The 27785-nt window shown below is 37.4% G+C and overlaps 1 long non-coding RNA gene across 1 annotated transcript in view; it reads right to left on the bottom strand.

Moving 5' to 3' along the window:
* The window catches only part of LOC106940099 (uncharacterized), a 40436-nt gene extending 13496 nt beyond the window's left edge, over positions 1 to 26940 (bottom strand). Inside the window, exons 1-2 of the long non-coding RNA XR_001422998.1 lie at positions 26811 to 26940; positions 25880 to 26111 (exon numbers count right to left, since the gene is read on the bottom strand). This is a non-coding gene — a long non-coding RNA (uncharacterized LOC106940099). The remainder of the gene's footprint in view (positions 1 to 25879; positions 26112 to 26810) is intronic.
* Positions 26941 to 27785: the final 845 nt, after the last annotated feature.

The raw sequence follows: 27785 nt of genomic DNA, 5'->3' as shown, positions 1-27785 counted from the left end.
TGCATACTTCAATGTGCATCTTTTCGTCTGTTATTTTTCTTAATTTTCTGTGAACGCAGTTCACTCTTGGTTTAGAGGTAAGAACGACACTGTGAAAGAATCCGAGGCGCAAATGACGAAACATTAACAGTGAGGAAAATCCATCAGGCTTGTGAAAATGATTGTTTAAGCACCAATAAACTACCCCTGACAGGTAATTTGGCAGCACGGCACAGCAAAATGTATGTGTAAATCAGGCCGTTTGAAAGGTAAACTGCAGCCTCTGGTAGTGATTATATACACACACGTGCATGGGCACAAACGCGCTCATTCTTCAAAGGCTTTACATTTAAATATCTAATTATGCAAACAAATGAAAGTTGCCTATTTTCAGACATCGCACATCGACGAAAATAAAATGTGCACATGCAGAGATAAAATTCATCTACACTTCTTGTGAGAGCTCACATATCTAAACGCTATGCCTGATCTGTGTGTCAAATTCACTAAAAGAACTATTAAAAAAAAAGCATTTGCCCTTTTACAGATCTGCCATTTGTCACACTTAAATGTCTTCGGTTAAACAACATCTAACAAACCAGAACATAAGGGAACACAGAAAGTGGTTTTGAAATGTTTTAATCAAGGGAAGATAAACCTATCCAAACCGACTTTGCCCTGTTTGAAAATGTAATTGCCTTTACACCTAATTACTGATGGTCATTGAGCTACAGCCAGAGGTCACAAGTCTTTGCAGTAACTGGCAATTAATCCGACTCCTCATTGTGGAGCAGCTTTGACAAACTCTTCTTTCAAAAATTGTTTTTCATACTGTTTATGGTCATACCGTAGCATCTCAACCAGATTAAAATGCTAGCCTTGGGCTAGGCTAAGCTTAGTTTTTTTAAAGAGTGGGAGTTCCCAGTGTGCTTTAGATAATTGCTCGATTGCATAACCCAGGTGCCTTAGAACTAAGTTTATAAACTGATGACTAGACATTTTCCTTTAGGATTTCAGAACAAAGTTCATTTTTCCATCAATAATGACAAGTGGTCCATTTCCTTAGCCGTAGATTACCCATCACTATCACCATCATGTTTTAATCCGGAAGCCTGGGTATTCAATCATTTTAGAAAGTTCCACTTCTTCTTCCTGTCATGTTTAGTTTTCTGGGCCATATGATTTGTTTTAGAATTTTGTTTACAGTAAATGCAGGGAGGTTCACATTTTGTGTGGGGAAAGGATGGATATACTGCTCAGAAAATGAAAATACGATTGGTGGCAATGATGTTTAGAAACGACTTTGAGTTGTCCTTCTGTCTCTGTAGGAGAAAGTTGCTCTAAGGGGGAAGTGGTTCAGTCCGGCTTGGAGATGTGCTGGGCGAAATCCAGAGGGTATCCGTAGTACAGGTATAGTCTGTAGAATACAGGGCAGGCAGAGGATTTGAGGTGAATGGAGCTGTGTCTGCCAACCGTGGAGACAAATGTAGGAATGAGAGATGGGCTCAAAGAAGGACGAGTGCTAGACTGGGAGCAATGGGTAAGGGAATCTACTGGAAAAACTTGGTCATGCAAGTGTTTACTCTGTTCCGTTCTGTAGGAGGACAAAACATTAGTAAAACAGCAAGCTTTCATAAAAATGTCAAAAGAAGGTCAAAAGGTTGGCTTGACTGCCACAAGTACTAGTTGACCATCAGGCAACAAATGATCGTTGGGGAGCTCCATCAGTACTCAGATGTAAATTAGTTGACGACAGGTGTAAATGCAGCACTGAGGTACAAAACTATGACGCTGCTGACTTTCTCCTTGTCAATCCACAGAATATTTACCCCAAATTCTTGGGGATTATCAAGATCATCTTTGACTAATGGCTAATTATTTAAGTGGTTATTCACATTAATTGTAATTGTTTATAAAGGGACAACTATGTTTTCATTCAAGATTTTATTTATGCTGTCATTTTTTTCCCCACTAATAACTCACACAATAATTTGTCACCCACATTTTATGATAATTCAGGTAATTCAGCTAACCTTTTCACATTTTTGCATATAGTCCTGCCATTATAAAAAGGTTAAACTGAGACAAAATGTACCACCTCAAAAAAAAATAAATAAATAAATAAAAAATGTGGGAATATTCTGGAAATATTCCCACTTCCAGAAGCTTTCTCACACCACAAACAGCATTATACAGTCTGAACTCCCTGTTTTACTTACTGAATAAGTGCTGATCAGGTCTCAGTATGTGGCTATCAGGTGGAATATTGCAAAATAGTAAGAAAATGGAACGCGAAAAATCTTTGATTTTCAGGCCGAAGAAGAAGAAAAACACTATATTAACAGAGATTTTTGTTTTAGTTTCCCATTTATTATTTGTTGGTTTTCAATAACAATTCCTTGTACCAACCTCTTCACGGGTACCAATTTAATTGCACCCTGGAGATCGGTGCTTTGTAGTGTCTCTGCAGCTGTGTGTGCAGAAACGCGTCTGTTCAACTTTACATTAAAGAGAATCATAAACCATTTATCAGGTTTTAAATACACTTTGTAAATAGAAAATATGTGCTCTGCCTGCTTTCGCACATACTTTCACATACAAATTCATGCTGTAGATAAACACATATATATCCTCCAGGCAATCTCGTTCCCTCCCCATCACATTAATCACCGCCGCTGGTATTATGACAGCTGGGCACAGAGGGGTCTATGATAGAGGCTCACCTTCTCTGTAGCAAGACTAAAAGTAACCCCTTCAGTCAATTTCGCTGGAAAACTGCCCTGTGGTTAATGGAAAATATAAACAATTTTAAGACATTTCTATCATTGGAGCAAATATTTTCACATATTGCATATTTATCCTGTAGGAAAATGTGTGTGTGGGAAATGTACAATAAATGTGCTTCTCACGTCTTGGAAGTGATTGAAATGAAATGAAAGTAAGATTTTGTAACATATTTTTTAAATCAAAATTTCCAGGCTTTATAAATGTCTTCAGAATATACAGTGACGGAGAACAAAACGTTCACAGAAAATAATATGTATATCTTGATAGGCAGCATCTGCAAACTTTTTTGCGACTATAAGCTACGGTGGTTTGCAAAAGTAAGAATTTTCCTTGGCCTTTTTCACATTTCAACTTTACAAGGACAAACTTAATAGATTTCTGTGTATTTTAGACTTGGATTTACAGAATCTGAATAGCAACTTTAAAGAGAACATAGATTCGTGTTACAGATTGTGTGCTTAGGTTGATGTGCAGTGTTAGTTTTCAAATTCAGTTCTGGTTTCATCTGACCATCGCAGCTTCTTCCAAGTCTTCGCTGTGTCTCCTGAATACCAAACGGCAAACGTGCCTTTTTATTGATTTCACCCAACAATGACTTTTTTTTTCCACAATTCTTTCAGTGAATTCTTCCACCAGTGGAATGAACAAGATACCAGGAAATAATTCTTAAATTTAATCTTTAGGTACACAGAAGGCAACTAACATAAGAAACCTCACAAATTCAAGGTCAATTAAGAACTATAAAAGAAAACAAACAGGAAAAAGACAGAACGACTATTAAGTTCTTTTTTTTTTCCTGCCACCATCATCACAGAGTGACCTCACAGCAACTACAATGCAGAAGCCTCAGGGGGCTGCGGCAACGAACTCACAGGCTCTGCCGGCAACCCGCTACGCTGGAGCAGAACCCCAAACCCTGAGGGTAAACCACCCCCTGACAAAGGCCCAACAGAGCCAGGGCATCTGGGCACATACCCAAGCACTCACAGAGAGTTACCAATGCACAGGTGGGCAGATGCACAGATTTAGTTGGGGCCCCAAGATGATCCAGGAGGCAGAGTCCAAAACCTGACAGATAAACAGGCACACAGACACAATGACATGTTCCCACCCTCATGCTCACTCACAGGCATTCACAACAATTCACCCACCGTAAACACACAAAAAAAATGGACATCATACAACAACTTGCTCACCCTATGCACAATTTATGCTCCCAGGTCCAGGTAAAGTGCCTCCAGCAGGGCAACCCTTTCACAAAGGAGATGGTTTCCTTCATTTTGATGTGGAGAAGAGCAGACCGCCCCAACCTTTGCAGTAGCAGAGCAGCTCATCACCTCATACAAGGGCCGGGCACCACCTGAATGACCTGCGCTATAGTTGCCGGCCCCGACCCCATCCGGAGACTGGGTCTGAAAGAGTCCACATAGTCTAAATGAGGCAGCCAACCAGAGCAGTCCCAAGGCGAAACACCCCCAACCCCCAAGGAGCCCTGATCTCAACTCTGCAAATCCCCTCCCACCTCCCGCCAGCTCTGACATGAGTTCCCCCACAGAGCCATCTCCAAACAGCACACAAACAAATCTGCGCTTACAATATAAAACACAACAGCATAAACCACACTGTTCAATAAACAAGCATCGTGCTAATTAGCTGCTAATGTACTAATGCTGTATTCCAGTTACCTCAGACATCAGACTCGAGCTAACTGCATTCTAGCTCAGAAGTCAGAATTTCAACATGGTGAGGCCCGTTGGCCATTGTTTGAAGTACTTCTTGCAAACATCATTTTAAGCTTTAATTTCCATAAGCTTAAACTGAGCACTTAATTTGTTAAGTTTACTGTTGCAGTCGCTACATGCAACATTGATTTTAGATGTGTTGCTGAAGAAGGGTGGGCTGTCAAGGAGTCACCTGTGCTGCTTTGTAAAGTGGCCATCTTGTCAGTTTATTGTCATCCCAGGGTTATCGTGTGGGAAGAGTGGTTTTCTGTTAATTAGTAGGTTGTAATGTGATTTTAGCTTTCCTCAGCACACTGAACCCTGAGTTACCTAATGAGGTGCATGTTGGTGAATGAATGTGAATAAAACTAGTATTCCTGAAGTGCTCTGAGTGATAGGTATATGAAATTATTCTGTACTGATTTAGTCTGTTTTACCATTTCACATGAGCATTACATGCTCACATATTATCCAAAGGGAATTAGGAGTAATGATTAAAAAAAAAAAAAACATGTGTCTTTATGTATGCTTTTGCTGCATTTTCCATAACCTCTTTAAAATTGGAAAATGTGAATCACCATATTCAATGTCTGGTACTTATCTACCTCACTTACTGTAACTGTAGATTTGAAATGTGAAAATAGTATACAGTGTTGTCTTGAACATTTTCAGGTATTTTCACCAAGATCACGCTTTTCTGAGTTATAAAACACAGAGTTCATTATGATGAGTGAGCTCATCTTTTCACACGTATAGTCACAGTTATTCTGGCCAAGAAGCTTTCATTCTTCCGTAAGATCCTTGTGAGTGTATGACACTCATCATCACAACAAAAAGTGGTGGTTTCTCTTTATCTTGTTTTGTCTCCACTCAGAAGATCTGAATCTTAATATTTCTCCCTCTGATTTGCAGCGCTCTGCCATGTTTCCATTATGAGCCTTCGGGAACTTTAATTACACACTTTGGGAGGGAAGCCGCCAGTCTTGCCAAGCTTTTGAAGATGCTTTTCGTCTCATACGACACATTTTTAATGATCAACAACCCAATACCACCCTCCAGCATTGTTGTGCTGTTGATCAGCACAACAATAAATTGTCTCAATTAAATAAAAAAATAAAAAAATAAAAAAAAAAGATTAAAAATGTTTACAATTACAATAACCTAATCATAGGAACTACGGAATTATGTTTAGGATTCACATGTACCTTATTCTGATTTGAATGTGAGAGTAGAAATTGGTTTTGTCAATAGTTTTAGAATTGAAGCGTAGGCTGTATCTTGGTTTGGAGACGTCTGCAGCAAAGCTCTGTTCCCCGAGTTTGGTATTCAGTAAAAGGAGGTGAAATTTGGACTGCTACAGCCAGATTCATTAAACGTCATGCAAATTAGGACAACCGAAAGATAAGAAACTGCTTAGGATTAGCTTTTGGGAAAAAAAAAAAAAAAAAAAAAAAAGCCACAATAGATGAACAGACAAATTACAATGTTTTGGACTTGGTGGATTAAATTCGATTTATAAAATAAATTAACTAAATTATAAACTGAACAGAAAGAGAAAGAAATTTGTGTTAGCATCTTGCTTCTATACGCCACACAAACTTAAATTAAAAGCGTGCTTTGTATTATTTTACAGAGTAGATGCTCTACAGTCTGGATCCCTTCAGATGACCTTCACTTTCCTCAGTAATTACAGCAACACTGGAGCTTTAACTGACTTTTTTTTTTTTTTTTTTTTTTCCCCCGGGGGACCATTAAAACACTTTTCTATGCTCTGTGCTAGTCAAACACTACATAGGTGCATTCTTAAATTAGGCACAAATGCCAGTGAAATAGAAAACAACCCAAGTGTTTCAAAGCATACGCTGAGATGTATGAGTTACTGGTAGCATGACTGCAGGCCACAGAAGTCATTGAGATAATTAGCAGGGGAATTGTGATCTCAGTTGAGGCAACTCACTGCTACTGCCTGGTAACCAAGTGTCTCGTGGAATTAGAAGGTGGGCAGAATGTTTTGGAGCGAAACTTTAAGGTTTAGTTTTCAATTCATAATGTTTTTTGAAAGATGTTTATCTGTACACAAGTGAAGAAGAAATTAAGTAAGAAACAAGAGAATGCATTTGACATGCTAAGAATACTTGAGATCGTTTTTGTAACTTTACCGGCATGGACTTCACTCTCGGGACCTTTTTTTTTTTTTTTTTTCCTGATAGTTGCTTCAAATAATATGTTAATGGATTATTCAGTGACAAATTAAAAGTTTTATCTGGGACCAAGACATAATTTACTTGATAGATTCCTTGAGGCAATTCAAAACATGCCACTTTAAAGTGTTTCTTGATGACTGTTGGAAGTGCTTAGCCTTAATGCATTCAATGAATAGGCTGATAAATCCAGGGTTCTTTGACACGCTAAACACCAATCACAGCCAGGAAAGGGGAAATTATCCAATCCCAGTTCCTGGCTCATTGTTTAGTTCTCTATTAAAATTTTTACCATTGGTATCATATAACATGGTTTTAACCCCTAACTGCCAGTACTTACTAAGACTATATAAAAATATGAATCAGTTGAGGTTTTTGTTGTACTTTAGACTCTAAATTATGTATATATTGTTATATTGAGAAAAAACATATTCAATTTTAGGCATTTATTTTACATATTTGAGAAATCAGGCAATATGATATGTAACTGACTGCCACCAATAACATCCAGTGGTGCATGCAGAATAAACAAATAAATGGTAATACGGAGTATACCTACACCATCCTGGCTGCGAGGTGGTTTTAGACAACCACTCGACAAAGGTCTTCAAAGGGTTACATTGAATTGGACATGATTTTGTCACTTGCAGAAATATTTTCTGTCAATGCCAATCCATCCAGCATGCATTTTTTGTTCCCTTTGAGCATATTTAGAGTTTATAATGACTTCAAAACAACTAAAAAAAAACATGCTCCATCCACTTAGGTACAGAGAGTGGTTCCATTTACTATCATATGCCACCTGCTAAGAGCACGTTACCGTGCCACAATTTTCAGTGACTGCTTGTAAACACCCACTCAGCCCATTCCCCCAGACTGCAAGAACAGGCGATGTATTTAAAGCTTTCAACTTATTTCGCTGTTTGAGTGACATCGACTGTGTTTTACATCACCTAACATCTCATCCACGTCTCTGCACACCTCCACACAATCTCATTCCTGTGTTAACAGCTCCACCAAGCAGATTTGTGACTTCAGTCAGTATCAGTGTGTGGCTGTCTTCAAACAGATACGCATCTCGGTGACAGGTGAATGGAAAGTAAAGGCGGAAAAAGACAGTGTTATAACGGCAGAAAATTTGTGGATATCCGTCTAAACTTCTGATAGGATTTGTTTTGACCTGGAGTGGCAAGAGAATAAATTGAAACACATTTGAATGTGTATCTTTAGGTACTATAGGTTAATGCCTGACATTTAATTTTAACTTCAACTTATTTCAATACTCTGAAAACCTGAAATTAAACATGCTGTTGAAAATATGGGGAAATAATGTCATTAGTTATGAGGCTTGTTTCTGACGTCATAATACTCATCGTAAATTGGTTTAGGTGTACTTTAAACCAAGGACAACAGGCAAGAATAAATAATGTTCCTTCGTTATAAGTTTATGCTGGTTTGTGCAGCAAACATTCTTGTATGTGTCTACAATTTTAAAGGATGAATAAAAGTTTAGGGTGAGTCATTAAATGATAAACAGGTTTATCAAACCAAGCAAATATGGTATCAGTGGTTTGTAGGGCAAAAAATATTTGTGTTGCCATAATTTTAAAAATATTAAAGATTAAAAGTCAGAGTGGTAAAAAATAATGCTAACAAATAGTACTCAAAATAGGAATCTCTCCTAAATTTCTTGGATTATTAGTAAAATGGGTTTCACTATTTTGTTTAGTTCTTCCCTTTTTTACCAACTAAACATCCTAAATGTCAAGGGTTAGCCTTTTTATTTCCACATATTCTGTCTTCTTTGTTGTTCCTTCAAATTAAAGTTTTAAAAGTGGCTTAAAAGTAAAAGCCTCGATATTTAATAGAGAAAGGCCCACATGACCACTGAAACTTAACCAGTGAAAGAATAATGTTGACCTTTCAAAATACAATTTTAAAGGTCAAAATGTATTTTGAGGTTCCCCAAGGGAAATTAAACAGTGTTGTTCCTCACATTACACGTATGGCTGCGAGTGGAAAGGATCTCATGTAGCTATCAGTATTACAGTGGTTCTGGAAAACCCTCTGACTGAAAACACTCTGCTTAACTGTTGTTTCTCCAGTTTACTCTGTTGTCCAGATCAACACCAAAGCATTTATCTTCTTCCACCACCTTCACATCTTCTGTAATAATGAACACAGTGTTTGACCTTTTCCTGTTTCTTTTGAAATTGTATAATCATCTCCTTCGATAGATAAGAAGATCATTTCAAAGACTAACTTATTACTGTGATAAATACAAATCAAATACACTAGGACAAGGTCATAAATATGTTGATAATTTCAGTGAATTACAAATATTCATTTCATGCCTTCATATGTATCTGGAATCTGACTCTTCTATTTATGCCGTTCTTATGTCAAGTCCTTTTTGCCTGTATTTAGTAAGAAATAATATGAATGTGCCAAGTCATTTTACCAACGTCTTTCTTTTATTAGTTCTGCGAGAGCTCTCTTACGCCACTGCCAGATCTGATCCAGTGTCTCAGGACATGGTTTCTACTACCCACTTGTCTGCTGGACTGTGAGAAAGAGTAAGAGGTGAGAAAGCGCAATGTATAGAGAGTATATGTGCGTGTGCCACTCTGTGTGTGCGCTGTACAGATGTAAGATGGAGCTAGGGAGGTAAACGAGTGCCCGAGGGAGACCACCCGGGAAGAAGAGGAGGTGGTATGAAGACAGGTGGGGGGAAAGTAAGATTAATGGTGCCTGGGAAAATGAGTGCCCCTGCTGGTCCGAACTTTAAAACCAGCGGGAGTTAGTTACTGGCTGCTGGTCCAGCGGAGATGTGTTTCTGACATCTTAGCATTAAAAAACACTCACAGAGCTTGGTTAGATCTCGGGGAGAGAAGAGATACTTTTTTCACCCCCAGATAAATACAGTACAAGATCAGAGTCAGCAAAATTGCTTCAGGTGAGAGACTGAATCCTGAGGCATAGATCTTCCACTATCTGCTGCACTTCAACGGATTGCCAGATTTGAAAACATCTTTTTTTTTCCCCCTCATTGCCAACTGTAAAACTCACTAAATGTTTGACCATAAAGCATCCATTTATCCAGCACAATGTTCTGTCATGCTTGCAAGAGCTAAATCAACAGTTGCTCATCAAACCTAAATTGCAATAAGTGGGCGTGGTCAATCTGCTACAAACTTCAGAAGCTATAAAAAAGTTGATCATGTTAAATGTATAAGCAACAGTTAGAATTGTTGCTTATACATTTAGGCCCCATTTACACTACAACGATTTCAGGGGAAAACGGAAGAGTTTTGTTGCGTTTGTAGTGTGCATTTACACGAAACCACCAAACGTTTTCTCTGACAACGGCACAGATTGAAAACGGGTTCCAGAGTGCAATGTTTCTGAAACGTACCGTTTTCTGTTGTCGTGTAAACAGAGAATTAGAATTGTATAAGCAATTGTTGCTTATTATAGTATTTGGTTGTCATGGTAACCAAATACTATAAGATCCTGACCTTTGGATCTTTTTCAAAGGTCCAAAGGTCAGGAAATGAACCCCAACAACCGCATAGGGGACAACCATATGCAGCAGTGCATTTACACCACACACTGCCCAATAACAAGATACTCCTGAGGTCATAGCTAATTACTAAATACTTTTACTTGAGACAGGAAAACAAATTTCTTCATTCTGCCAAAAATGTATATATTGTGTAGAATTTTGACTTTGATGCATAAACGTTCATAAAAACACAATGCTGTTTCTTTGTGGCACTTACCTCCATAGAGTTGCCACATAACATCTACAGAAAGTTTGTCTTTTTACCACTTAGATGTCTGAATGAAAAGCCAATATTAGCTGATTATTTAGACTTTCCATCTACTCACATTGCCAGCCTGTAGTCAACCAACATCCAGCTGCTTATAAGACACGTTGCTCATAGTTGCCAACTTCAGTTTGACATACAGTGCTTCTTTGGTTTCCACACTAATACTTTCTGTGTTTTTCCAGGACCACATTTATTCCCAAAGCTGCATCTTTGTCGTGTAAGGAAAAGAAAAGTGAAGCAACCTTCTTCCATCAGCTTACCAGCAATCAACACAAACAGGTGGAAGAAGGGAAAAGCAGCAATACTTTAAAAGCTAGTAACTAAAAAAAAAAAAAAAAAAAAAACTCCAGTCAGTCTGGAACTTTTTGGCAACTTTATTTAATGAATTTGTCACCATGGAAACATTATGACATAAAATTTCTGCCACATTAAATCTATTTAAAACCTGGTAACAATCACTGTTTCACACCCTCACCCTGTGATTACATCACTGTGTTTAAAATTCTGTGACTGAATCATAACAAGATGAAACAACTTTTATGTGTGATGACTAAAATTTTGAAACTTTTTCTAATCTTTATTTTTTTTGATAAGTAGTTTTAAAAAATTCAGACAAAAACAAGCGATAGTTAACGAACAAACGCCTCTGATGTAGGGCGTCACTGCTAAAAATACAGAAGTACGTTTTAACATGCAATACGTATTCCTGATGTTTATTACTTTAGGCTTCACTAACATTTGTGCAACAAAGCTTAATGGCCAAGGGTAGACAAATACTTTTTTCAGATAACTTTAACACATTGCACAGTAAGCGGTACAACAAAAGGAGGGTTACCATGGTGGCATGAACAGATAGAGTATGATAAGATTAAATTTTGCAGATATGTAAACAGCTTTTTCGGTGTACATATGGTCTTTTTTTAGTTTTATTTTAAAATATCAGATTATAAAATATAGAATCAAACTGTGTAGCTTTGATTTTTTATTTTTTTTTCTCAGTTCCTATGTTTGACCTGAAAGTTTAGTCCTATGAAGGTACAGCTAAACAGCCATTGTTGTACTGTTCTGCAAACAAAATGTCTATCACCAGTAAACTTATTATAAAGTTAATTAAAGTACGGTATTATGTGACCAACTGACTAACGGAAAAACATACTGATTTGTTGAGTCAACTACAAAAATAAGTTGCCCTACAATAGCGTTTGTCTATGATTATATTTGTCCACAGCAACATCAGAGAGAACAACACTATCCAAGGGAACATATAGAATAATAATACCAAACAAAGAAGAATGTGTGCTAATGGTGTCAAAGTGTAAACATAACGTGTAGATAATACAGAGCAAGTTGAACATCCCACCGTGACCCTGAAAAAGCAGCAATATGAAAAATATGCAAACAGAGAGATGTGATAGTATCGCAATTGCACTCCCACATGTCCAATTCACTCGCAGCAGTGTGTCCACAGTAAATTCTCTCTCATACTGCGGGGACAGCACACCAGTCAGACAGACGGAGGAATGGGAATGATAATGAGAGCCGACAGTCAGCCAATAGAGAAACGGTTTGACAAAACAAGCGGATAAATGCTTATTGTATTACTAAAAAAGGGAATTTAATGAAGTCGCAGACGTAGCATACCATCAGGGTCTTCTCTTTTGAAAAGACTATTTAAATGTTGAACTTCCTTCGAACAGGATTGAGCATCGTCCACAGAATAAGTTTAGCCATATATAATTTTCTTTCATTTTTAGGCTAAAGCATAAAAATAATCATAAAAATGATTATCGATTATCCAGTGATTCAACAAGAAAGGATGAACGACGGAGTGCAGACAACGGCCAATCTCTGTAGAAAAACATGGATTATATTTTAAAGAGAGAAGTTGCACAAAAGACAAATCCACACTGCCACGATTACTGCCCAAACAATGAAATTATGAAGTCTTATTGCTCTGCAAAATTACTTCAGTTAAGTGGTTAGTTCTTTTTCATTTTGTTTTTCTAAAAAAAACAAAAGAGTAATTTTCAAAAACTAAACAGCAGCCTCAAAAGTTTCCATGTTTGTATACAGAATCAAGGTGAAGATTAGAGGACAATTGGAGTTGTAGAGCCTCAAAGGCTAATTTTATTACGGGGGGAAGTAACTGAGAACATTCACGCAGAGCTCCCTGTCTGAGCCTAAGAATCTGCTCTTGTGTGGTGGTGTGGTAGAGGAGTAATGAGTGCCAGGCAGAAACACAGGGCACTTAATGGGATTACACAAGGAGACGTTAATCTAGGGAGAGCAGGTGGGGAATTAGACATGATCTGAGGGCTGCAGCGAGAAGGATGCAATAAGGGGCTCAGGGGGCGAGAGAGACAGAGACAGAGAGAGAGAGAGAGAGAGAGGGAGAGAGAGAGAGAGAGAGGGGGGGGGGAATCACAGAATGTCATAGGGCTAAAACACTGCTGAAGCAGAATCATTTTTATCATCATTTATGCTTGACTGACTTAAGTCATCTTGTTATTTTTATAAAATATCTAATTAAATTAATTAGTATTTAATAATAATAATAATAATTCTCAGTAATTATCCCCACTTTAATTGACAGAACACCACGGGTACAGGTTAAGCAGTTAGTTTTGCTGCTGCGAGATATATAAGATACATTACCGAAGCACAAATAATGTCTTGCTGAAGTGAAAGCCCATTAGTCCGACTCGCACAGCTAAAAGAGCGAACGTACCCTTTGATAATCAGCCAGACCCAAAGGACAGCAAGTGTTTCATTTGAATGAAACAACAATTAAATTACTTGCTGCAGTTTGTGCGGGGCTTATTAAATCCTTTACTGCGAATAGACAATTTCCATTTTATGATGCAGCTCGCAAAGTCGCAAATTGATACAGAAATCATTCATTGTCTCCAAAAGCTTTGACCTTGCGTGTTAAGTGCGTGACACACAAACTAGTTGGGAGTCCCAGCTGTATTAAGGGCAACTATATTTCAGGATCTCTGTTCAGGTATAATGACATTTAGTGCGGAATACAACTTTGTGTGGTGCTCATCAAAACATAGTGGACTAACTTAACATTTTATGCAGGAAAGTATTTGAATGAACTATGGCTTTTGCTTTATCTCAGACTTCAGTTTCAGTAGCGATTTATTACAATTAACATGCTTTGGATATTCTATGCTAATTAATGTTTACACACATTGGAATGGTTTGGTTATACTGAATTTAAACTGCTGATATATTCCAAAGACAAATGTTATTCCTGCATCAATTATTAGTGTCCTGAGGCCATGCTTGGTCTATAATGAATGACAGACTTGATTAAAGAATGAAACAGGGGAAGCTTTTGTTGTGTTGTTGTATGCCAAATTAATATTTTACAATGGGAAACAAAAAGTGTCTAAAAATCTATTCCATCCATCATGCAGTGGGAGAAGAAGTATTTGGTAGACTGTTTCCCTACAGAACTTGACACCAAAAACCATATGTGCCATTAATGTATGTATTATATTTTAACATATTCATTTTTACACAGGTATTCTGACCAATAATGGTCAGACCCTCTCTTCATCCAATAAGCATAACAGCTATGAAATTATACAAAGATGTTGAACACATTAAAAGTTAAATCTACATGAAGATGCCAATGTAGGTCAAATCAATGTTTCTCAAACCCTTTAAAAGGCCGCAAAAGTATTTAAAGAACAACTATATGACTATAGTAATCGAGAGTGAATGAAAAAGTGCCATTTTGAGCTGAGCTACAGTTCAAAGTAACAAAAGGAAAACGGGAAATAAACCAAAGCAAAGAGACGGTTTACACATGGCCATGTTATGCGGGCAACGAGGAGGCCGGAATAAAGTTCCACAGCTAACTCACAAAGAGAACACATTTAATTTGTCAGCATGTGACTAAGAGCTGTGTGCTCCGAGCCTGATTACAGAACAAACAGCAGGTGGGTAGACAAGTGTTTAAGGATTACCGTTTGCAACACTAATAGGCACAGAGCAAGATATTTATTAGTGATAATTAAGGATAAGGATTTTCAGTTACAGCCAACTGCTGGTCTTTAACAGATACAAATTTGAGACAAAGGATAAATCAGTGTGTTTTGTATTTGTTCTCTTTTTTTAATCATCAAATGAGCAGTCGTAAGAAGTTAGGTTTCTGGTCAGAGAAAGAGAAGGAAAAAAAATAATAAACCAAGCGGTTTCAACTTTACCGGCTCCCAAACCACTAAAAATTGCAACAAGCACATAAACGGTTGGAAATTGCCAACAGCTCTGCTATTAAACAAGCTTCCAGTCCAGTCACAGAGCAGCCTGTGAATTATGGGCTGTTCCTCAGCCTTTGGGGCGCCGCTCACCTCTCAGGTTGGTGTGCTGGAGAAGAAAATGCTGCCCTACATATTTTTGTGTGCATGCACCTGTGTGCGTGTTTTATTTGATAGTGTATCAAATACAAGACTGTTTTTCCAAAAAGAATACGAAACTACACTCAGAGGACTGATGGCTCCTTATGGGTCCCAAACCTGGGCCCCGTAAAAAGAGGTGCCGTTTTTGGGTTAGAGATTAATATTAGGACTATGAATTGAGTTTTAAGTTTTGGTTTGGGAAAATGTCTGGGTTAGGCATAAATGCAATTACTAAAATAAATGGAAGTCAATAGAAAGTCATCAGTTTGCAGAGAAGTACAAAGGTAAAGGTAATTGCACTGCATTTATATAACACATTTTCAGCAACAAGCCAATGCAAAGTGCAAGGACGTGAGTGTGTTTTGTGCATACCCTGGTGACTGGGAGACATTTCTCCTCTAAGAAACAAATGTGTTTCTACAGTAAAAAGCAAGCTATAGAACACATTTGAGTCCTTTCTTGAAATTTTCTCATCCTGAACTCAACATTTTTAAAGCTATATGCCACAAACAGAAATAGACATCTGAAATATATCACTTCTGATTTCATCTAAAATACATAACATACATGTTTCACTTGAATTACCAACATAAACATAAACAACTTTTGACCATCCAAATTACTAAGATCCATCTATCGAGCACAAACAAGAAGAAAAATATATATCTATATACAAGTAATTATGCAAGTTTAAAGATAGCACTTTTTAAAGACTTAATGTCATATTTGCTGAATGTATATAATTATAGCTCAAATCTGCCTCACAATTGTAAAACTAATTGGTTTGTGTTAACTTCTAAGCAGAGGTTAAAAGATGAAGAAATACAGACGGGGCAAAGCAAGCGCAAGGAAAAGGCTGGTCAGAATGTCATATGTGTAAATTAAACCCCAGTTTAAAAAGAAGATAGACCCAGGATATATGGGAATGTAAGCAGATGTAAGCAGCTTTCAAAAGAACATCAACAGTTCAGTTTGCAGGATTTGTTAAGACCACACAATCCGCATATCTGGCTACAAAAAATAAGGTCATTGGCAGTAATGATCAAGCCACCTTCTTCAAGACTTTATTGAATTCTAACACTTTGGCTGTGCCGCTGTTTATTTTATTTTATTTTTTTCAAAACTTGTTCTTACTTAGGCTAGAATGGGGTAAATTTGCATGGGAGTCCTGTGAAAATAATTTATCAAAGTAAATAACTTACATAAAAGTCAGATAAAAGTAGCAGAATCAGTCATTATATCACATCAACTAGGGTTGCTTTTGATTTCATGAAGAGACACACTGCTAACTTTATTTCTGTAAAGCTGAGTTGGTTAAAAAGGTGTTTGAACAAATGTCACTGAGTATAATGATAAAACAACTACTTTTTTTTTTTTCTATTAGTACTGCTAATATAGCTGTTACTACAACTGGTACTACTACTACTTCTGGCTCCACTGCGATGATTTATATTTTAAGAACACTTTTTGATTATTTCCAACAAATTTTAATGAAACTGCTGAAATATCAATGACTGCTATGAATTTGAACACACCTCAATACAAAACTGCATCTTACATCTTTAGTATCATGGTACTACAAAAGGTTTCTCTCTGAGCTTCGTAAAAACCTTGATTGGATGGAATTAGATTTACTAGCTGTGTCTGTTGGTAGTGAGTTTGTTGCTCTACCGGCTCACATAGAAGAGGTTTGCATACGAAAGATGATGAACAGACAGATAGTTCATCCACACAACTGGTAAGTTTTCTTGAGAATGTGTTGATTCTCAAAGGGTTTACTTTCAGATGAAGAGGAACCTGGACCCTCACAAGTGTTGTAAGTGATAAAGACAAATACTGTTCTCATCATGTGCAGCTCCTGAGTGCACATCAAAGCTCTGCTCCAGGGGTTTAACTGCTTTAAAGTCGAGTTCTCCAAACTTTAGAACAATAAGAGGCCATGGACACCTGGATTGAGAGGAAATTAGCACTATGTGTGAGGACAAAGCCTCTTATTTGGCTGTTTCTGAGGAATCTCTGTGGCACAACTGCGGCCCACTGTCAAAGGCTTTCAGAGCAAACAGATCAGTAGCATCCAGGCAGCTGAAGCTGGGATTAGCCCGTGATTCTTTGGCGGCAGTGAAATGAAGCAAACACACACTAATCTCCTTTCCCCTGTTTCTCACTAGACCTCTGCTCCATAGGGAAAGAGAAGGAAAGAGAGTGAGAAATAGAGACTGAGATAGGGAGAAGACCTAAATGAGCCGGAACAGAAGAGAAAGGGCTATATTAGCTAAATGTGTTAAGTATGGTTGCAGGTGCAGCGGCATCAGCACAATTAATGCATCCAGGCACTTGGATGTTCTTGCATTTCATGTAGAAAGCAAAACGGGAGGAATAGCGGAGGATAAGAAACAAGTGGGGTAATTCAAATTTTTTGATCAAAGTAGGTTAAAAAGTGATTCTGAAGAGTTAGAAAGTTTACTGACAACACGACGTAATGCCATGGCAGATCAATTTCTATGAAGTTTTATAAAAAGTAAGATGCATCCAACCATCCATTGTTCAAATCTACTCTACTTGCAGTGTCAACGAAGGGTTGATGCCTATCTCCAATGGTCACTGGGTGAGTGCCTGAGTACATCTTGGATTGTTCATCAGTCCATTACAGGAATGCACAGGGCAAACAATGATGCACACAAACTCAGACAAGTAATTTAGAGCAGTTAACAAGCCAAATAATCATGTCTTTGGGTTGTGAGAAAATCCATACATGCATAGAGAGAATATGCAATTTTGATGTAGAAAGACCCCAAGCCAGGATTTAAACCAGAACCTTCTTGTTCCAAAGCAACAGTGCTACAATTAAGGAATATCTATTTAATGTTGAAATTTAAATATGTGGCACACAACACTAAATTCTGTGCAAAATGCAGCAACTGGAAATGTTGGGTTAACTGTGGAAAAAGGCATGTTGCCATTAAATATGATAAAAAAGCGCAATGTATGTACTTTAATGCCAGGCTCTCACTGCATTAATCAAACATGATTCTGGAATAAATGCAGGACCAAGAGGCAGTAGGTTACAGGTTTTGAGAAGATCAATTAAACCCCACAATGTTTTCATTTGTGCCATTCACATTTCTCCAAATCAATAAATTGGTCTTGAAATATGAAATCCCGATATATATTTGAAAGGTTTGCTATACATCCAAACATTCTCCATATGAGAAATCTCCATTTGCTCATGGTTAATTCTGGGTGTAAGAAGCATCTGGTCAGACTTTTCCCACCAAAAATTTGTTCACAGTCTGGAGTTTGTTGTTTTACTCTCATTCAGAATTAGAACCAGATTCAGAATGAGCTTTGTAGGCCAGGTTCACGAAAACAAAGAATGTGACACTCACTATGCAGACAAGCTGAATATAAAAATATAAAGTTGGTAGGAAATAAACAATTGTTCTTTTAGATATATGTGTCTATATGCATGTATTCATTAACACGTCTTGAAATTCTTCCGATTACAGTCTAGTTCAACAAGTTAAGTTTCTTTTGCCCCAAGTGGTTTGTGCATTTAAATTGTCAAGAGTTCCTATCCATAATCATTAGCTTTTAATACATTGTAGACCCACCTTTTGCAGCCATAACAGGTTCAATAGTTTGGCTAGTATGTTCACTTCTATGCATTCAATATTCTGTTAAGACTCCATGCCTCCATCCAGTGTGGCATAGATGCGATCAGCCAGTGCCACTGATGAGGTGTATTAGAAGCCCAGTTTGCTGTGATAGCAGCCTTCAGGTTAGCTACATTGTTGGATCTGTTAATTCTCAATCTGCTCTTGACAATAACAATATGTTGTCAAAGGGTTCAGCTCAGTGAGGTTCCCCAACAAGCTCAGTAACACCATAGTCTCTGAACCTGTTTTTGGTACCTATGAGATTGTGAGGAGATGGTAAGTCCTGCTGGAAAAATGAAGTCAGCATCTCCACAACGCTTATCAGCAGAAGGAAGCATGAACTGCATCTAAAGATTCCTGGCAGATTGCTGCATTGACTGGGGATTTCAGAAAACCCAAGTCATCACTGCATGCGGGAACATCCCACTGGACTTCAACCAACATGGGTTTAATGTCGTGTCTTCCTCCAGAATGTGGAACCTTGATTTCTAAATGAAGTGCAAACCTTACTTTCATCTGCAACAAAGACTTTGGATCACTGACCAACAAGCTCTTAACTCAGGTAATATGTGTAGCGCATGTGTCAGACTCATCTATGCACAGTGACTATTATTGCACCGACTCCAGACTCAACCCACTAATTGTAAGCTCTCCCAAATTGACAAGCCTCTCAAAGCTGTGGTTATCCTTGTTGCTGAAGCACATTTTCCTACCACGCTTTTTCTTCTACTCAACTGTTTACGAATGTGCTTGGATGCACCACTTTGAACAACCAGCTTATTTAGCAATGACTGTTTGTGCCTTACGCCCTTGTGGTGTCGATGACTGTCTGGACATCACTCAGGTGGTCAGCAGGCTTCATCTTGACGGTGTAGTCTACTGACTCAAACTAAGCAAGTATTTAAAGGCTCATCTTTGCAGGGTTGTTTTTATAGTTGATTCAGTTTTTAAAATAGTATCCATAGATCATCAGAGCTGTCAGCTGTGACATGTAAATCATGCTGGTTGCTGTTAAGAACTGAAGAGTTTTACCTCCTACTGTGAACTTTCCGACTTGTGCAATATTATCATGTATATATAGTACTGTAATTGTTGATTTTACATTGTTTATTTTATTTTGGTGTGCAAAGGGACATGCAACTGTGATTTCATTACTTGTCATAAATTGAAAATGAAGTTGTTCTAGTTTATTCCACGAGGCTTTGATGTTTGCTGTAAGCCATAGTCATCAAAATTCTAGGAAGAAAATGCTTTAAATATTTCACTCCATATATAGTGAACCTACACAATGAGTTTCACCTTCTGAAATGAACCACAAAAACTCTTTCACAATATTCTAAACTCAAAGAACAAAAAAAAAGCACACTATGAAGTCTATACAGAATAAATAGCATTATTTAAAATCTCATGTTATGTTAAGTGAGCATTTTATCATCAGTCTAAAAGCATGCAAATAATAAACAGGCCCACAATAAAGCAATATTAAAAATGATATTAAGAAAGCATGCATGGAAATAAATTCCACCCTTTCACACCGGGAGCTTTGGAGTTTAAACATTCTCCCATGCATAGACAGACTTCCTCTCATAGCCATGTGCACTGTTTTCCCTTCAGGGCATAAGCTGTTATAATTTTATCCACAGTGCTTCCAAATCTTTTTTTTTTTTTCCACCATCACCATCTTCCAGTATCCTGCCTTTCCTCTGTCTCATGTCACATTGTGAGCTTGTCACTGCTTTATAGTTACTTTATTGCTTTCACACTGGGCTCAGCATAATTTCCCCTACTGGAAAATGGGGGACCACAGCAGTTGGTTCAACAAGAGTAAATAATAGGAAATGAGCCTTATTTAAAGCAGACACAAAACAAGGTCTGACAAATACTTGATCCACATGTCTGTGCAGGAATAAAGAGCCAGTGTTTTATTTTAGTGTTGAAATCCTTCATCATTACATGGAGACAGTGAATTTAAACTGACTGCACCACCGGCTTGCTCTTTTCTCTTCCACGCCGACTTAAACAAATGTGTATTGACTTATGATACAGGTTTTCTTTTATGAGTCAGGTGCATCTCTCTCAAATTTAATGTGACCCTGTGTCTGATTTATGGAGGAGATGAAAGATATAGAGGTGTAACATACAAAATGACTTCATGATGGCTTGTTTCGCTGACAAGGCGAATGGCACTCCCCTCATACTGTTTGTTTGAACAATTGATTTACTGATCTCTTCCCTTCTCAGACACCCTGTCATTTATTCCATTTGCTTTTCTATGCATTTGGGAGATCTTTGTTTTTCCTCTGTTTTTGCACTGCATTGTCATTCCAGTTTTTTCATTTCACCCTTATCTTAAGGTGATAATTCAGTGACTTACAAGGAGCAGAAGAAAAATAAACAAAAAAAATATATATAGGACTAGGAATAACAACAAAATGCTTTCAAAAACATACCTAATGAAATAGTAAAGTATTCCAAGAGTCAACAACTTGGGGTCAATTGAAATTAGGAAGATCTTGAAACTCTAGCTAGATTTGCTTAACTTAATTAAAGGCTAAAAAAGAAACATTAAACGTGAAGGCAGGTTCTTCACCACTGCTTAAAAAAAGTATCATCTTCGATACACCTATATTTGAACATGATTGCATAAATAAAATACCCACATTGATCCATCTCAATTGGAATGTCATTGTATAACTAATTCATTTTAAAATAGTTTAATGGTGAGTATGACTGATGTTTACTGAAAAACTAAAATTCTGTCTTAAAAAACAGAAAATTACATTAGGCCAATGTTTAATAATTATTAATGCTTAATAATTATTAAACATTATTTAATAATGTTTCTTATTAAATAAGAAACTATATGTTTCTTATTTAATACGAAACATATAGTTTCTCATTAAATAGATTTATTTTATTTATCATTTCCAGTAGATACTAATTGAAACCCTCCAAGACCAGGGCAGACACAAAAGACCATTTCTAAAATAGATGGTTGTTTCCACCAATTTAAAACAAACTGGTGGAAAGCTTAGCGGAAAGAAAATGCCTGGTCAAAAACAGCTGCATGGGTAATCGGGGTATCTGCACTCTTGAGAAAATTGTGAATCTAAGGACATGGACTGTTAACATTCCTTGTGCGAAGCATCAGCAGCATTCCATTTAGACATCAGAAGCATTCTATTCTCAATAAGAAAAGACTTGCACTGCTGCTCAGCATTTCATATACCTCTTTCCAGATGAAAGAAAGTTGGAAATCAAGGTTCCAGAATCTGAAGAAATGGCAGTGGCACCGAATCCAAGTTGCTTGAGGTCTGTGAAGTTTCCACGCTCAGTGAGGATTTGGAGAGAGACAGAACAGCAATCTATCAAAACATTTTTGAGCACTTCATACTTCCATGACGAGCTTTCTGAAAATGTTGATTTCTGTGCCACCAGTATTTGGCACAGGCCTATAATGCTAAAAATACCAGTATCTGCTTTAATGATCACAGTTTTATGTACTTTAATAGCCAGTGGACTTGTTTAACCAGAGCCTCTTAGAATTTATGGAGTATTGTCAAAAGGAGTACAGAAACAAGGCCAAACAATACAGATAAACTGAGAGCCGCTATTAGAGCAACCTGAGCTTCCTTCAAATCTCAGCAGAGCCAAGGCTGATCACTTCCATGCCATTCATGTAAAATGAGCCCTGACCAGTTGAGTTCATGTACTTCACAATCCATGGGATTTATAATTGGCTGACATTTTTGTACTATTCTTTTAAACTGGTCTCATGTCATTCTCTAATTTTCTGACACTGATTTTTTTTTATTTTTTTAACTGCTTTAAAAATAAGAAAATGTTTGAAGTACATTACTATATCAAATGAGTTTCATATTTTGAATTGCTTTACTAACGCATATTACATTTTGAAAGATTTTTCGATTTTTCTTTAAAGTCCACCTGCACCTAAATAACATTTATATAGCTACAAGTGGATAATTAATAAAAAAAATAATAATAAAAAAAACTCTAAACCTTACTTCTCAAAGTAAATCTCGCTATAACCCTCACTGGCCATAAGTAAAAAATATTCATCTTTCTAAATATTTGTTTTAACTTTGTTAAAGATCATTTGCACCAAATAGCTAAAAACAATACGAAACAATATTACTCAGACTAAATTAATTATAAAAATGTTGTTAATGACAGTTTAAAATTATAAATACAAAGTCCAGAAATTTGAGTGGACGCACGGTCCAGTGAGTTGATCCCATAAAAGGGGAGAAAAGGGCATAAGGCGTCGCCAGCACAATAACAGTACAAACAGAACTTGAAGTGTCTGACAGTCAGTTTAAACTGTGACTGAAGATGGTGTAGGTCCATTACACAGCATTATTAGCAAGCTGTCATGTCTTTATTTGCCTGTGGAAAGAAGACTACATTTTTAACTCAAATTGTAACCTTAATTCAGCTAATATGCAACGTCCCACATGCAGGTTGAGCACTAAAGAGAAACAATGTCAAAGAAAGAGGGATCTGAAAGCACAGGAGGGGAAAAGGGCTCAAGCATTTTATAGGCTAAAAGGCTTTCTGGCAGGAACTATGTAGTGTTTAGATTGGACCTATGGTACAACCAGTGTTCAAGGACAAGACAGGGTTTTCGGTGCTAAAACGTGTCACTGGTAGTCACTATAAGATATACTGATTCCAACAAATTCGAGTGAGAAAAAAATAAATAAAATAAAATTATTATATATATAGGGAAGAGTGTGTGACACAGAGTTGAGCTAAATTGCACAAACCAGACCTCTGCATTGAAAATAATGAGCACTTCTAGCCAAGAGTAAAACAACATATGATAAATACATTTTCTTCTTTGTTAAAATATTCTTGAATGGGACATTTTATGTTTTTATTTATTTACTCTGATAGGGTTTGGTTGGTCATAGTGAAGTAGTTTCAGATGATAATCTTTGGAGACAGTAACAGTTTACAAAATAATTTAAGTATTTGAGTGTTTTGGTAGCCGAGTTTAGCTTTTGCAATCAATTTGTTTGTAATAAATAGTATGTTACTATTGTTTGTAATCAATAGTAACATACAGTGAAATGTGGTTTTTGGAGTCATACATTGTTGAATAAGTTCATTGAAAAGCAGTGGCAAGTGTGTTACAACCAGTGCTTCAAGTAGAAAAGAAAAAGCGCTGGTACTCCGTTTAATGTTGTACAAAGAACATGGTATTTTTTCTTTATACATAGATCCAATACTTTTATTAGACAAAAATCACAAGGAATGAAAGAACAAAGGAAGTTCCAAAGCAAATCCTCAGGAGTCAAACAGATTTGCCCTGACAATCACACCAGCCCCTTAACAGAAACTGAATAAAATCAAAGATATTCTTTTTCCATTGCTCTCAGTAAAGAAAGAATATATCTTCATAAATATCTCAAGTTATGCTGTCAATACATGAGGATAGTTTTAACATTTTTTGCAAAAGAACATATTTTTTTTTAAATAAATGTTACACACTGGCATTTTAAGTAAATCTTCCTAAGTTACCAGAAAATAGATCAGGAGGAAAAAGTTACTATTTTCCCTTCCAGTTTCCGACATGTCATCACACACATTGTATAGTTTCCTCTGTTGCACCGCAAGTTGACGTTGCAGTAAACCTGCATGCACCAGCTGAGATCTGATGTAGATAAGCTACACTTTCCTCCAACTGATTATGAAATACATAGAGCTATTTGGAATCTCTCTTAAGCCTATGTTTTTTTTTTTCCTGACAGCCCTACTTATAAGGTCAGATTTAATGCTTTTCATTTGCCTGCTTTCCTATGTTGCAATTTTAATTCCCCATTCCCTTGGTGCTTACATCGCTGGCATTTTCACGATATTATTCTTTGGAGAAGTAGTGTGCGACTTCCTACCTGAAGAATTTCAACTGCTGCTGCATAAAGAGTGATTAGGATAGAAGAAATCTGAGTCATTTGGAAAATGAATGTAGACAACAGCAACAACTTAACAGAGTGAGGAATGTGTATGTCCATGATCTACTATAGACATTATTAGGGTCAGAATTTTGATGATGATTGTATTTGTCTCAATGAAGTCTCTAACAAGCCCTCTCTTCTTGTCGTACATTCTGCTGAGCATATTTGACCCCCAACTCTAACAGTTGCTCTAAAACCCTTCGTGCCCCCCCCCCCGTCTGTTTGTTCAAGCTCTCCTTCCTGTCAATCAAGGACCAAGGGTTCTTTTCCTGTTAGGTCCTCTCTGTCCTCTGCAGTGTTCACTAAGCAACTAGAGTGTGTCACACCCCGTCTGAAGCGATCTAATAACACCGACCTCTCTACCTCACCTCGCTTGTTTCTTTGCATCAGGGTCAGACATGATCCCTGGGCTCAAACAGCTGCACTGCCCCCCCCCCCATCCCCCCAAAGCCCACAAAGTGGCTCTTATACAGTATGTATAAAATACAGTCACAGTCAGAAGCTGTCAGGAATGAACCGTGAGGTCCATTGCAATTTAAGTTTCTTAGAGTCACTTGTCCAATTACAGTTTGGCTTTATTAAATTTATTCAAAATTGTCTGATGTTAAAGACTTCTTTCAGCTGTAGTTAGCCATAACATCAAAATCAAAAGGAAGTACCAACATTTTAATTTGTTGTGAAAGGGTGTTTTTTTCTCTCTCTCTTATCTATTCATCACAACATAGATAGAAAAACATGCCGTTTTCCTATCCAACAAAAGTGTGAAAAGTGTGACTTTTCACACTTTTGTGTGGAAAATGGTTGCAAGGTAACATTTACGCACCTAAAGTCCAAACAACCATGGCTTCAATTTTAAAGTCATGATTAAAGATTTAGCAAAGTACATTCAGACATGGACAATTGTGGAGTACTGCTTTTGGGAAAGCAATGGAAAGATGGCTCTGCCCTGGAGCACCTTTTTGAATCCTGTTGTGTATGCCTGAGAAATTGTGTGACATCAGTTTGTCCTGTGCAGTTCTGCACAATATTGTTGAGTTTCATTTGGAATTCAGTGGCTAGATAAGGAGCTATGGACAAAGCCTGACAGATGGAGACAGAACCTTATAAAGGCATTTCTCACACGTGACTTAGAAACTTATCTCATTTTATAATCTAAAAAAAAGTACATCTTTATTATCTCTTGTTAATTCTGGTCATAAATTCTTTAGTATGGCTTTTTTCGCCCCCCTGCTCTGAATAAATGTTCTCAACTGAAAGGTAGTATTGTTCAATGCTGCTGCTGAGAAAGAGTGTCACAGGAAGGTTGTCTCACCAGGTGCTCTCTCAACATGGCTTGGTGTAATGTCTTCCTAAATGAGATGAAGGGAGGGTTACCTCCCTCTGACTTGGCAGTCTGTCAGGCCCAGATATCGCAGTGGGAGGAAGCTTAGTGCCGTTGATTCTTGCTTCTTCTTCCTGACCTTGGTTTCTTCTGCATCACTCAACTCACCAGGGGTCTTGTCAGAGGCTGCATATGACATCAGCAGGACCAGACAGCCAAACATCTGAGAAACAATGATGACAATGTTTCTCAGATGTCAAAGAGTTGAGAGTAATTGATGTTTTGGAGGGATTTTTGGACAATAGCATTTGATTATTAGAAACTCAGACAATATATTTTGCTAATAATGCTAAATGTAATATTCTACTCACTATAAAGTTGGATATTATGAAATTGTTTGCTCTTTTTTTTCTTATCTTTTTTTTAAATTAAAGTAGGAAAAGGCAGATATTAAAGTTTCTTTTTTGCTGTTTCAGTTTGCCTTTAAATCGTTCACAGTCCTGTAAAAGAAGTATTTATCTCCTTGACAGTTTTTTGTCAGTTTATTCTTTTTGTCATAGCATTTGTTTCAAATGTGTTGAATATTTTAAAAGATGAATTAAGAAAACAGCTTTCAATTTTTCATTACAGATTGCATTTATTTCCTTCCATTTTTAAGTTAAAAATAAAAAATCAGAATCATACCAACCTGATGCCGCCGTGGCTAAAAGTAATGGTGCCTTCTCAATCACAGTGATTAACCATCTCAGGAGTGTCTGGCCTGTCAAAATTAATCCTGGAGTGCATTGGCAACTCTTTCAGGCATTCACAAAATAACTTTGTGACAGGGGAGCAGCCATGAGCTGGGACGTAGTCCCTCAGTAAAGGCCGTGCCGACATGCAAGCACACGCGTACATAACTTACTCTTTGTTACTTACTCACCAAAGTGACGTGGTTCGTAGTGGGTGCACACACGGTGTTCCTGTCTCAGTTGTCATATCTATCCTAGCTTGTAATTTTCAGTGTCAAAAAATTTCACCAGTTCAGATATTCAAACGAAGCTATTTCCGGGTTAAACGTCACGTGGTGACGCAATCATGACGTATTAATTGCGCGGTTTTTTTTTTTATTGAGTATTGTATTTTTTTTGTCACAGGTTTGTCTTTATTTTTTAAGTGTTATAAATATTGTATTTATTGTGCATAACTACTTGTATAATTGTTTATTTTTTGTTGTTGCCTTTTTGGGGGGGAGGGAAGGGAGGCTGTGTTGTCTTGCGGAGCCTGTGACCATAAAAACTGACTGCATCGGAGTCAGTTTGTATTGACTTCCAACAAGTCATGCTGAAGGTGATGGGCTTTTGAGTCGCTATGTAGGTACAGCTGTTTCTTTTTGTCTGTGTTTTTTTTTTTTTTTTTTAAGCCTGCCATTGTAAATATGTCACAGAGCTTCTCTAACTTTTTTCACCTTAAAGACCATCTGAAGTGAACTACGGAATCAGCCTATCATATTTGTCCAAGTCATAACAAAGCCTGCTACAGACTCCCCGCCAAAAAACATCGAAAGCAGTGTTTCTCAACCCTGGTCCTCAGGCCCCCCCCGTCCTGCATGTTTTAGGTATTTCCCTTCTGCCACACACCTGAATTGTATCTCTGGGGGATTAACATGCTTCTGCAGTATTTGATGGTCATGCAATCATTTGAATCAGCTGTTCTGGAAGAGAGGCACATCTAAAACATGCAGAGCAGTGGGGCGCGGAGGACCAGGGTTGAGAAACTCTGATCTAAAGTATGCTTAGCATTGCAGATCTCTCTCATCTAGTCATTGTTTACAATTTGGGTTTGGTGGATGCTAATGAAACAAACCTAAGCTCACCCACACATTACAGTGTACCAGGGAAGTATGTTTTTATAACTC

This window comes from Poecilia latipinna, unplaced genomic scaffold (genome assembly GCF_001443285.1).
Source record: "Poecilia latipinna isolate Pla-1442-1.1 unplaced genomic scaffold, P_latipinna-1.0 Scaffold3090, whole genome shotgun sequence".
In the NCBI taxonomy this organism is placed as follows: domain Eukaryota; kingdom Metazoa; phylum Chordata; class Actinopteri; order Cyprinodontiformes; family Poeciliidae; genus Poecilia; species Poecilia latipinna.
Note: the sequence above shows the minus strand (reverse complement) of the source record. Positions and strands in the feature narration are given on the sequence as shown.